We start from the raw sequence: 12,928 nt of genomic DNA, 5'->3' as shown, positions 1-12,928 counted from the left end.
TTTTTTGCATGGGGGTAATAGGTAATAGCCTCATCAACATGCATTTGCATGCGATAAGCACTAATACCTACGCATACGATTGGACACGCATACACCCATCTTGCATCAGGGGTTATGATGCGCGTCCAATCACGGGTTGAACCATGCACTGCTGCCAGCACACGGTATAGCATCGGCCTGATACTGTGGCTTCTCTGGTCTTATTCAAATCCAAGCTAAAACCCCAACTTGTGGAGGCTGCTTTTATCTCTTAATGCATGATTCTCCTACTCTCAGCCTTATTGGCTTTAACCATTTCTAAATAAATGAAATTCCAAATTCAAATCTGAATAAAGAAATTACAAATAGAAAAAAAATGAAATACCTAAATTCTCTTTTTGTCCTCTATAACAACTTAAGATAAGATAGGCCATACTGGGTCAGACCAAGGGTCCATCACACCCAGCATCCTGTTTCTAACAGTGGCCAATTCAAGTCACAAATACCTGCAAATACCCAAATATTAAATAGATATCAAGCTAATATTGCTAATTAATTAATAGCAGTTTATGAATTTTTCCTCTAGGAACTTATCCAAACCTTTTTTAACGCCAGTTATACAAACTGCCGTAACCACATCCTCTGGCAACAAATTCCAGAGCTTAACTATTTATTTATTTATTTAACAGTTTTATATACCGCAGTTCAGGTAACAATGTTACTAATCACTTCGGTTCACATTTCAACAATTACAATGACAATATAACGAATAGCTTATAATGTTTTACATAGAACAGGGGGGATGAACTTGGAGAAAGTTAACAAAGATCTGGGAGATTACAACTTATATACAAATAGTTTAGAAGACCCGTATGTGAAGTCAATAGAGCTATAGTGGTGAGTGTAACTATGTGGTGGTAACTATGTGGTGAGTAAAAAAGAATTTCCTTCGATTTGTTTTAAATGAGCTACTTGCTAACTTCATGGAGTGCCTCCTAGTCCTTCTATTATCTGAGAGAGTAAATAACAGATTTAAATTAACCTGTATGTTTGTCTTCATTAGACTGTAAGTTCTACTGAGCAAGTGCTTTCTCTTATGTGCATTTCTGTAGCCCTCAATATGTCGACTAGCACTATAGAAGTGATACATAGAAGTAGTAGCGTGTAGATGCATTAATTTTACTTGCATATAGTGGCACAATTTTCCATAGGGCCATTTTAAGTGGTAAAGCACTACTCTACCCGCAGAAGTCCCTTTCAAATGACCCTCCCTCAGTTTTATGTGTTTGATATTATTTTATCCACAATCAATAAAGATTGATTGTGGCTTTATTATTTTTTTCTATTTAATTAAGCATTCCCAAAACCTTATATTTAATCATTTAAATTAGAAACACTAAACATACTAAAACATGGAGTGAAAAAGGCTCAATCATTCCAAAAATTTGTTCTGACTGCCAGAAACAACTCAGAATATAATTATACTGAGCCAGAAAAAACTCCAAATTCGGAACATAAATAAAATACAAATAATTCTAAAAAAAACTTGTATAAACAGTCTGTAAATAATATATAAATGCCCAACTCAATGTAACATTTCAGATTGGACTCAAATCCTGCATTATCGTGTTGGTTGTCCAAATATGGAAAATTAACAAATTTCTTCACCCTACAAAAGACCTTTGGTTTTGCCATCTTGTAGCTTACTCAAAGGGATGTAATCATCTCTTCCACATACTACCCCAACATGATATCCAGTTATTGTGGCAAATCCTCGATCAAGGCACGAGGCACTTATCTGGCAAAGTTTCTTCCAATCACATGTAACTGCAACTCACCCTTTTCATCCGGGCTGCAATGTAAGAGACTCCACCAAATTATACCCAGAATTATTTACTCCACTCTTATATGCTGCCAACTGCTAGTTCTTCAAACAAGGCCTCTCTATTCAGTGCTTCTATTAGGCAAACCAGGCGCTCGCCTAGACTGCCAAGATTTTGCGGGTGACCAAATCCCGCCAGGGTAAGGTCTAGAGGGATGCTGTACCAGAGCCAATCCCGTCAAAGAACGGAGCCCAGTGTTGGAGGCACTGCTGCAGAAGTTTAAGCTAGGGGAGGGGTTGAATGACCAAAGATTCACCTAGGGTGCCAAATATGCTTGCACCGGCCCTGCCTCTACCCAGCAGCATCCACCTCTCTGTCTCCCCACTTCCTGCTCCGCAGCAGTCTCCTCCGACTCCCCTTGCCCACAAGCATCTCCTTCTCTTTTCCCCATTCTCTGCCCAGAGTCCTCCCCTCTCTTTCCTTCCATTCCATTCCAATCCAATTATCCCCATAACCCTTTCCTCCCACCAGTACCCCCTTCTCTCTCTCTTCCTTACCCCTCCCAGCATCCCTCCTCTCTCTGCTTCTACGCCATGCCTAGTAACCCCCTACAGGCAGCAGCAGTTTCTCTTCCTCCCCCAACCTGGCGGCACCCAAAAGCAACCCCCTAGCAGCATCTCTCTCTTTCTCCTCATGCCCCCAGGGCCTCCCCCCCATCTCTCGTGGTTAATTGAGTATTCGGGACCTGCCAAAGATCTTCTTGCCACACAGCACCAGAGGCAGCAACAGGAAACAAAATCAGCCATGGAGCCTGTGAGCCGGTACATACTCACAGACCCTGCCGGAGCTCCCCGCCAAACCCCATTACCAAAGAAACCTGTGAAAGGAGTGAGGACCTGCTGCGTGGTCTATAAGCCTGCCCCCGCTTTGCACTGCTTGAAAAATGGCAGCCGTGTTCTACTATTTCGTGTGCAGGGCCAGTGAACCAGTGCACACTCACAGTCCCAGCAGGAGATCCTTCTCCTACACTCAGTGCCAGCTGGCTAACAGTCCTGGTTCCCAGAACAGTTACAATTATAGCTACTCCTAGTACCAGCGGGGCCGGGATCCCTGTGCAGCTGCTGCTAGCTGAGAAACCTGAGGCAGGAGTGAGGAAGAGGGATGGCGTGTGAAAGTTATGTGCATGCGTGTGTATAACTGCTGCGCTTTAGCTGGGTTTTTATTTTTTTTCTGCCCAAGCCGGCAACCTTAAGACCAAGTTACCAGAGAACAGCGCTGAAGTATCTCTAGAAGGGAACTACATTATGATTCTTAAGGTACCAGATATGATTCATCATAGGACCCACAGCGGAAGAAGTAATGATAGAGTTTTGAAGAGGAAGTTTTTTTTTTTTTATAACACTTCATTAAATCAACAAGGAAAAAAAAAACAGGAAGTTAACTACATGTAGAAAGGTACAGCTGAAGCAAAACTCCCTCAGGCACAATTTATTGGCTTTCTCAGAGGAATTAATTATGCATCCTCATAGTACCTAACATAGTTTTTTTATACAAACATCAGTGTCTAGAGATGACATCCTTACAGCTGAACACAGCTACTAGTCCAGTTTAAAAAGCTAAAATTGAAATGCTAATGCAAAGCCCTGCCTAATATTAAAAGGACGACCCTAAATAAACTACATATGCAATTCATGTATTTACTTGATTTTTCTTTTATTCTTTGCATCATAGAAACACATAGGGGGTAATTTTCAAAAGGAGTTATATGCGTAAATGTAGCTACTATTGTAGCAATTTTCAAAAGCCATTTACTCAAGTAAAGTGCACTTACGAGAGTATATCCTATAGACAAGTCAATGGCATATACTGTAGCAATTTTCAAAAACCCACTTACTCAAGTAAGTGAATTTACTCCAGTAAACCTGGTTTTACTAGAGTAAATGCTTTTTAAAATCAGGCCCATAAGGCGCAATGAAGTTAGGGCAAACTGCCACGATAAAATTGGGGTTTTTACTCCTGTTTTAGCCTGCATTTTTTCTGCAGTAAGTAACTGTGGTATTTAACAGATTTTAACGTGGAAAAAATGCGCGCCAAAACAGGAGTAAAAATCAGTGGTAAAACTAACACAGGTATATGCAAATCCCACATTAAAGAAGCCATCAGCTATTTCCCTGCAATGCAGGGAGGGCAAACAGCTTAAGGCACATTTTCTTAACACTGGAAATTTAACTCCTGGGTCAGAGCAGGAGTAAAACTTAACTCACATTTCTGGCAGCCATGATATCCTGTTACTGTGCCCAGTGTCACATTGGTCACAGGATTAGAATAACTTTGGACACCAGAAATGTGCGTTTTCTCCATCGCAGACTCAGGAGTTTAACCTCCAGTGTAAGCTCTCAGGGGTGGCACCAAAAGCTGAACAGTATGCACTTTGGGACTGTGCATGTAACTGTTCAGCTGTCAGGGAAAAGCATGAAAATCTGGGACTTTTATCCGCCTTAGAGAGCACATGTTGGAAATGTAACTCCTGGGTCCGAGGTGGAGTTAACTCACATATTCGGGTGGCCAATGTTCTCTATTGTTGTGCCCAGTGTGGTACTTTACCTCAGACCCAGGAAGGAGTTACATTTCCAGCATAAGCTCTCTTGGGCAGACACTTACAGCTGAACAGTAAGCCACAGTCAGGATGCATAGCGCCAAACTGCATACTGTTCAGCTGACGATGCCTGTCCCTGACAGCTTACATTTTGTTCAGCTCTAGGTGCACACCCCAGAGAGCTTATGCTGGAAATTTAGCTCCTTCCTTGGTCTGAGGTGGAATAAACTCGCATTTCTTCTGGCCAATGTTATTCTATTGCTGCGCCCAGTGTGGTAGACACTACACAATGGGCACAGCAATAGAATAACTTGGCCACCGGAAATGAGAGTTAACATTCACTCTACCTCAGACCCAGGAGTTACATTTCTAGCATTGTGCCAGCCAAAGCAATCTCAATTGTGCCCAGCCATATACACACGCACATCCTGATTCTCGACCTCAAAACCTCCCTCCCCCCTGCCCCCCCTACACACACATACACTCACAGACAGGGTAATGGGGAGAGCTATAAAGTAGACAGTGTCTGATGGACAGTGCCAATCTTGCATGCAATGGCACAGGTGAACAGTACTACTTGGGCACATTCTTGCATGCAAGGTCACTGGGCATAGCACTGCAAGTGAAATGAAAAGGGAAGTCCTTTGGAATAGACCACTACAGCCATACAGTTTGTGCCCTAGCTGGGATGCACAGTAGCAAATGCAAACTGTTCGGCTGTAGGTGCCTCGCTCAGACAGCTTACCTTTAGATTTTACTTGCCCAAATGGCTTTCCACACAAGATTGTGCCCAAATTGGGATGCACAGCACCAATCTTGCATGCAAGGCCACCTTGGTCACTCTCTGAATTTTAAGCACCTTCCTCTTGTTTTTAAAACACTTTTCCGCATTAGTGAGGAGTTCCAAGTTAACTCGTATTTTTTTCATTTAGCATGTTTGTTTGTTTTTTTTTTAACTCATGCTCGATTTGCATCCCATTTAGCTTACTGCATTCTGCGGTAGTCTTGGATTTTACTGTGCAAATTAATCAATCCCGTTTTAGCATGGGTTTAATTACATCAGCCCCATAAACAACACAGGCAAAAAATCCTTTAAGGAGCAAATGAAATGTGGCAGGATCAGTTGCCTCACTGCCCATTTGACTGTTGTAACAGAATCTCATTCACTCAAAGTCAATTTATCTTTGACAGATATCTCAGAATTAAATAGATCAATGTTACGTGTGAACATTTGTGAAATCGTTAGCCAAAGATACATAGGAAGAACAACTTCTAGCTAAATTGGGCCTACAGTACCAACGAATGTCTTTGCTGGAAGATATTTGAAGGATTTAAAATGTTCACAAAACAATTTTGTTTAGTGTGCGCATGCTAAAACATCAGCGCATGATGTACTAAGTCAGTGGTTCTCAAACCTGTCCTTCGGGACCCCCAGCCAAGCAGTTTTTCCAGCATACCTGCAATGAATATACATGAGATAGATTTGGATATGCTGCCTCCACTGCATGCACATTTATCTCATGCATATTCATTATGGATATTGTAAAAAGCTGAGCGGCACATGTGCTAAAAACTATTAGCGGACACACTGACCTATGATGCATATGCTCCATGATGTATTTTAAAATTAAAACGTATTTCCCTTTAGCATGGCATTCCCCTAAGTTCATTTTGAGGTTTCATCCTATATAGCCCTAGGTTTATTTTATACCTTAGTATTATTTTTGAGGTCTCATTCTTTATAGTCCAATGTTTATATTATACCTCAGTATACTTCTATTGTACCAAATGTTCCTTGTTGCCTTTTTTATGTTTTTGTTCATTATACCTCATGTTCTTTGTACCTGCCTCATGGCGATTATTCAGTTTATATGTATCATATACAGGAACATCGGTATATAAAAATTAAAAATAAATAAATAATGTATCTAATCCACTGTTCAACACACAAAATCAGAGGTCTTCCTATGTCCATGGGGAGGACTGGTGGTTTATAATCGGTTACAAATTATTCTCAGTTGCTGAATGAATACTACCCCAAACCAAATAAGCCTGATACTTCACTTTCAATGCATATCCAGCATAGCTCTCTGCTTCAACGGCACGGAGAATGGAGAATGAAGAAAAGACAATTTATATTCAGACAACAACCAACAAGGAATGAAATACATAGCCTGGGTAAACAAATAAGCATGGGTGTGGCTTGCTTATTACGGTGGTTACTACCCCGAATAAGTTAAGCCTGATACTTCACTTGGAATACATATCCAGCGCAGTTCACTGCTTCAACGGCAGGGGGGAATGAAGTAAAGAGGATTTATATTCAGACAATCAACAAGGACTGAATTGCACAGGCTGGGTAAACAAGCGTGGGAGTAGCTTGCTTATTACGGCGGTTACTACCCCAAACCAATTAGCTGGATACTTCACTTAGATGCAGCTCCAGCACTGTTCTCTACATCAATGGTGGGGGTGGAAGGGAATTGGAACCAAAAAGTTACCAATAAGGGCCCTGACTTCAGCGGTCAGAGTAACAGATAAGTATGAAAACAATTAGGTCTGAAAGCTTGCTGGGCAGACTGGATGGGCCGTTTGGTCTTCTTCTGCCGTCACTTCTATGTTTCTATGTATGTGAATCAGTGGCTCTAAGGCAGCAGTACTGGCTAGACATCATTTGAAAGCAAAACCATCAAAATATACAACGAAACAGTTGGCCTACCAATTCAGAATTCTGTAGTTTTCTTCTTTTCTTTTTTTTTTTTTTTTTATAAAAAGCATGTTTTGTGAGCTTCTGAATTGAAAGATGTGTAGTGAATAACAACTCCTGCACTGCCTGGGACAAGTGCCCCACCTCAGGTTTGTATGCTAGCTCTTTCTGCCCCTCTTCTGTAGAAAATGGGAGGTTGGAAAGTCAGTTCCGGTGATCTAAACTGCCCATGGAGGTCAGCTGGCAAAGAATCCGAACAGTTTTTATCTTGTCCTCTGCTTTTAATGGGAAATGTACTTTTTGTAAATTATTTTTATAAAATGTATCCAAAAAGCCAATAAACAAAATAGGTAGCTTCCTAGTCATTTGATATTACCTGCTTTAAAAGGGCTGTTATAAGTGTGCTTTCTGTGGCTGCATCATTTGTTCCTCAACTTAATATGAAACAAAAGTCTTAATTTGTCTCATTCAATGTCAGAGAGCGGAGAAAGGTTTAGACAAGCAGAGTGGTTCAACTGCTCAGATTGCAAGCAAGTACAAGGCCCGCACCTAGATAAAGTTAGAGAAAACCTGCAGGGGAAAAGGGTATTGCAATTTGTGACCGAGAACAGTTTTGTCTCTATAGGTGGCGACCTCTGTGTAATGGAGCGTGCAGCCCTTCAGTGAGGTTATGGCAGCAGACTGCTAGAAGACGCAGTGAAAGAGTGACCAGAAGGACGGTTGCTTTAAGAAAGACTCTTGGGAAGTGCAATCCCACATGCTTCTGGCCTCAAGCTCATCAGGAGACACTCACCCCGTTGTACCTGCCTCTTATTGTCTATCATGCGTTTCTACAAGGGTCTTTTTTCTCGTTTATGTGAGTCATTCAACTTTTCCAGAATGCCTGCTTCCTCCATTCTCTGTTGTATCTGTATGCATGTGTGCTGTGCCATTGTTTCTTTTCGGTGTTTTGGCACGTTCCTCTGTTTTATGCAATGGACACGAATGTGCTATTGTGTTTCCTGAGTAGTGTCTGCCATGTTGCTTGCTTGACTTGTATATATTTATTCTCTTGTGTTCATGCTTCTAGATGTAATTGTTATTCCTTTGTGTCTGACTTACTTCCCACTTCTTTTCTCCCCTGAATACCCAGGACATGTGGCAGCCACTCCATACATCCAGTGCCCCTCAAGCCAGTGGATGTATGTGTCCCTTAGATTTGCTCTGCGGAAGAGATGTCATAGTAAAAGAGGGGCCCATTAAATAGAACTCAGGTTAAGAACATTTAGTGCCAATTTTAGCTTTCACACTAGAATATCACATAACATGCAATGTAATACATTTTAATTTGAGTGCAGTGAAACATGTCCAGATAATATGTCCACATTACTAGTGTGCACATTAACCTGACATTGCAATCACTACATGGCATGAGAACATTACATAGCATTGGGAAAACTACTATAACAGTGTGTGCATGCTAACTTCCTATTCCCTCCTGCCTTCAGCTCCTAGCTTCACGAGTGAATCAAAGTAAGAGCCGCATATAGGGTTGCTTGTCAGTAATAAGGGGAGATGTCAGAGAGCTACTGTACCCCATGAGAGGAGGACAAGAGTTCCAGGAGACAACAAACCAAACATGAATATGTGTTTCTACCCATCTGTCTTCTACCTGGATGAACCATTTTGGTCTTTATCTGTCATCAGTTACTATTTGTCAGTAAGGGTCATGAGAGAACATGGGTGGTGAGAGAAGGCAGTATGGAAGAGGATGATCCAGGGAGGAATCTGGCCACCTTGACTCAGAAGGGCACTGTCACCTGACTATTTCCCCCTTCTACAAGTACAAGTATGGATCCCATGATGACTGGATGATGTCTGTCAGGATCTCAAAGCAGAAAGAAAAGAGTCCGCACTCAAACCAGGCCCAGCAAACCACTTTCATCTCCAAAGATCTATTGAACAAGTCCTTCAGTAAACCTGCCAGATCCTCTCTGACCTTCCTTCATTTCCCCATAGCTTTGTCCATTTTATTTTTTTCTAATTTCATATACTGTCTTCTCTAGTGTGCCATTTACCTCACTACCATATGTGTCCTTGCCAACAATTAGTAGTCCTTCTCCAATGCCTCCTTCAGTGAATACCAAGCAAAAGTATTTCTTTAGCATTTCAGTTTTTCCTTGTCCCCTCCACGCATTTCTCCTTTTCTGCTCTCAGTCCTTATAATCCCACCTCTATGCTTCTTCCTTTCACTGATATACTTCTCTATGCTTCTTTTTCTGAGATCCTTTCTATGTTTTGAATGCTCCCGTATGCCGGCAGACTTATACATGCCGCCTTCTGTCCTGGTTTGAACCTGCTGCTTTAAGACTTTCTGAATAATTGTCCTTTTACCGCTCTGTAAGGTGGCATAGGCCTTACTGTAATGTTGATGTGTGTGCTACGTTTAATACTGGGAAATGTCTAACAATGGGAATTAAGGAATGAGGTCTAGGAGGATCCTCTCTCTAATAGAGATGGCTTTGTAGGCAATTTATAGAGAGCTTCCATGAAAACTGTGATGAGTTCAATTTATTTATTTTATTTAATTCTTCTTTTATTCCACAATTCTCCAAAAACCACTGTGGATTACAATCAACATACATAATAAAAACTGATTCATACAATAAAAACATACATAAAATATAAAAAAAATAAGAGAAATCTTGCAAAAAAAAAAAAAAAAAAAGGCTTTCAGCATCTTTCTGAATTTTAAGCGATCTGGCACACTGCAAATCTCCCAAGGAATGGAGTTTAATGTTCCGGACCTAATACAGAAAAAGCTTTAGTTCTTGCAACAGTCAGCCTAACCACAGTCATAGATGGAACACTATGTAAGCTCTGTGAAGCAGAGCATAAAAAATGATTTGGCACACAACAGATTAATTTATCCTTCAAGCAAAAATAATCTGAGTTTATGGATTTATGAATCAAGGTTAGCAGTTTAAATTTAATCCTCTGAGCAACTGGCAGCCAATGCAAATCCTTCAAATGAGGAGAAATGCTATCTCCGCATTGTAAACCTTACACTGGTTTGACTGCTCATTTTGGACTAACTGCAAAACATAACAGTAAATACTTCAGCAAGCCCCATAGAAATGTAGGGAAAGAAGAGGAGAGGAGGGGGACCACATCAATGGCCCAGGAGTATCTACTGAATATTTGGAGATAGAGGAGTAAGAGGTATTACCCTTGCTAATACAAGATGAGGTACTAGATAAAAGATTAAAACCATTAAAATACAATGTCTGATACTACAACTACTTTGGGAGGGAAGCACAAAAGCTTTGCCCAGAACCCAGGGGAAGAAATCAAATAACTAAAAGAACTAATTAAACTGGAATAACATCTGAACTTGAAAAAGACTGTAAGAGGTCACAGACTTACAACAAGAGCTTGTACCATCTTAAAAATGAAGTACATAGCTGTAAAGACTTAAATTCATCACTGCATCTTATTAGAAAAAGAAAACTGTTCGAAATTGCCAACTAACTCTCAAGTGTCTTATTTTGTAGTGACTTTAATATTCTCTAATGCTGAGATTATCAGTGCTGTGTACAAGAGACTTGACTATGGGAAAAGTAAAGAGCAATGTGAGGGCCTTGAAAGGAAACTTTTCCCCCCATACAGAAAGTTGGAAAGTAAAGTTAATGGAATAATAACAGTGTCCATCTAAATAGAAGTGTGAGATATGGCTTCTGGAATTGTTATCCGGGCAAAACCATCATTGGTGTTACAGAATGAATTGCAGTAATCCAGATTTGATAAAACCATTGCTTGAACCAATAAGCGAAAATCAAGAGAAGAAAAAAATGTCTTAGTGGCCTCAATGATCGCAATTAAAAAAAAAATGCAATCTTAGCCACTTTATTTGAATAGCTAATAATTTGGAATCTAAAACAAATCCGAAATTCCACTTAGGGATCTATGGAGCTTTTCCAGGAGTTAAGAGGAGTTCTGCAGTCAACCTGGAGGAGTTCAGGGCTAGAGTGAAGAAGACTGTGGAGTTGCTGGAGGGGAAAAAGGGAGCTGCTTTCAATACAGACTGAGAGTCATCTGGGAAGATAAGGACCCCTTAGTCTATGGGGCCACTAGTCTACCTGGAGAAGCCCACAATCTGGAGTGTGAAAAGAAAAGAGGTTTTCTTCCTCATTAGGCCTGAGAAGAAAGGGATCCCGGTGATGATTTTGGAAAATTCTTCTATTTGGTGTTATGACCTACATGTGAGAAGAGTGCATCACTATTGAGATTTCTGGAGTAAGAAGCTGTATCTTGGTTTTTGCACTTTGGACTGCTTCATTTTCCTGCTTTCTCTATGCTTTAATTCTTGAACTTTCAATAACTTTCTTCTTGTTTTGGAACAAATATTTGGGTGTGGACATCTGTGGGGTTTTTTCTTACCCTTTGGCCTTATAGTATTAGCTATCCCCTACTGGTTGATTCCTGACCTGAGTCTGCTGTTTTTCACCATCCTACAGTGCCCAATAAGCACTGCAGGATGGTGAAAGGGGGAGGGAGAGGGTTACATCTCTTACAGACTTGCCTGGACATATCATGTGCTCTCTCCAACAGCAACAGAAGAAGGAATATATTGCTCAAAGGCAGAGAGAAGATCCTCACTTCACCAAGAGGCGTCAGAGGTCTGGAGAAGTGTCAAGAAGAGGGGGGGGGAGGGGGAGAAGAAATTCTATTATAAAGTTTTGCCAATCAATATATTTTCTTCCCTTTGATTTACATTTGATTTTCAAAAGGTTTAACCAGATAACTTTGGTGGTGAGCAAGTTAAACCTCTGATTTTAACATTTTCTCCACTCCACCAGCTGGCTAAATATATCCTCCTAACAGCTGGGAAAGAGGGCGGCTCCAGGGGCAGTCTAAGAAGTTAGCCAGTTAGAGCTGATTTTCAGTGCTAAGAGGCGGTTTAGGGTGACAACCCCAGTCACACAATGGCTTCCCTAAATCTATCCAATCAAAAATTGATAGCTAGATTTATGGAAAATTATCAGCCATAAATCTAGACTGATTTTGCTGTAAACTCACCTGAGAATTAGCTAAAAAGAAAAATGAAGAAATAAAAGTAAAGTTATATTATCTGCTTTGTGCGGTTTAATTCCTAGGCTTAGTGATGTGTGTGTATGATATGAATGCATATGTGCAGGGTCAGTTGTTACAGTGTATGTTTCTGATTGTGAGAAAGACTGAATAAATGGGAAATTTATTGGTTTTTTGGAGGGGGTGGGGGTAAATGTGCGGACATGTGTTGATAGGTTTGTGCAGAAGGCGGAGGGCCATCAGTGCAACTCTTCTAGAAACAAGTGATGCAGCCATCATGATACGGTCTCTTTAAAAAGTGGCCAAAAGCAACTCCAAGTGGGACTTTTCTGTAACGTTTTCCTGAGAACGTTTTTCCTATTCCATCTAATGGAATCAGTTAAAGGTAGTAATGTTCCACGAGCCAGCTTCCATGATTTTCCATAGAAGGAAAACAAAAAAAAAATACATTTTTCCTCCTACAGAAAATAATGGGAGCTACTAAGGCAAACAGAAGGCTGTCTGACCCTACTCCTGCTATGGCCTAAAGTAAACACATTCAGGGAAGATGCCCCAGTCAGGCAAATAAAAGCCATGTATCTAGGTAGATAAAAAGCCCAAATTCGATCCTCGGACCTTACCCAAGTTACATGGCTAGGTGAGGTCGGCGCCATTTTGGAAAATGGCACCGACTGGGAACAGTGCGAGGGTGCATCCGTCCCCGCCATGGGATTGAGCAACGGTAACGGGGATTCTGGAGGGGGGTCTATGGAT

At 40.9% G+C, this 12,928-nt stretch overlaps 1 protein-coding gene and 1 long non-coding RNA gene across 9 annotated transcripts in view; one reads left to right on the top strand and one right to left on the bottom strand.

The window, feature by feature from the left end:
• LOC115088056 overlaps positions 1–12,116 on the top strand; it is a 31,374-nt gene extending 19,258 nt beyond the window's left edge. The window contains exons 3-4 of the long non-coding RNA XR_003855698.1: positions 7,731–7,961; positions 11,696–12,116. This is a non-coding gene — a long non-coding RNA (uncharacterized LOC115088056). The remainder of the gene's footprint in view (positions 1–7,730; positions 7,962–11,695) is intronic.
• Positions 1–12,928, bottom strand: part of VSNL1 (visinin like 1) — a 403,254-nt gene that overhangs the window by 150,736 nt on the left and 239,590 nt on the right. The gene's annotated exons all lie outside the window — the stretch shown is intronic.

Source organism: Rhinatrema bivittatum, chromosome 3, assembly GCF_901001135.1.
Source record: "Rhinatrema bivittatum chromosome 3, aRhiBiv1.1, whole genome shotgun sequence".
NCBI classification, from domain to species: Eukaryota; Metazoa; Chordata; class Amphibia; order Gymnophiona; family Rhinatrematidae; genus Rhinatrema; species Rhinatrema bivittatum.
Note: the sequence above shows the minus strand (reverse complement) of the source record. Positions and strands in the feature narration are given on the sequence as shown.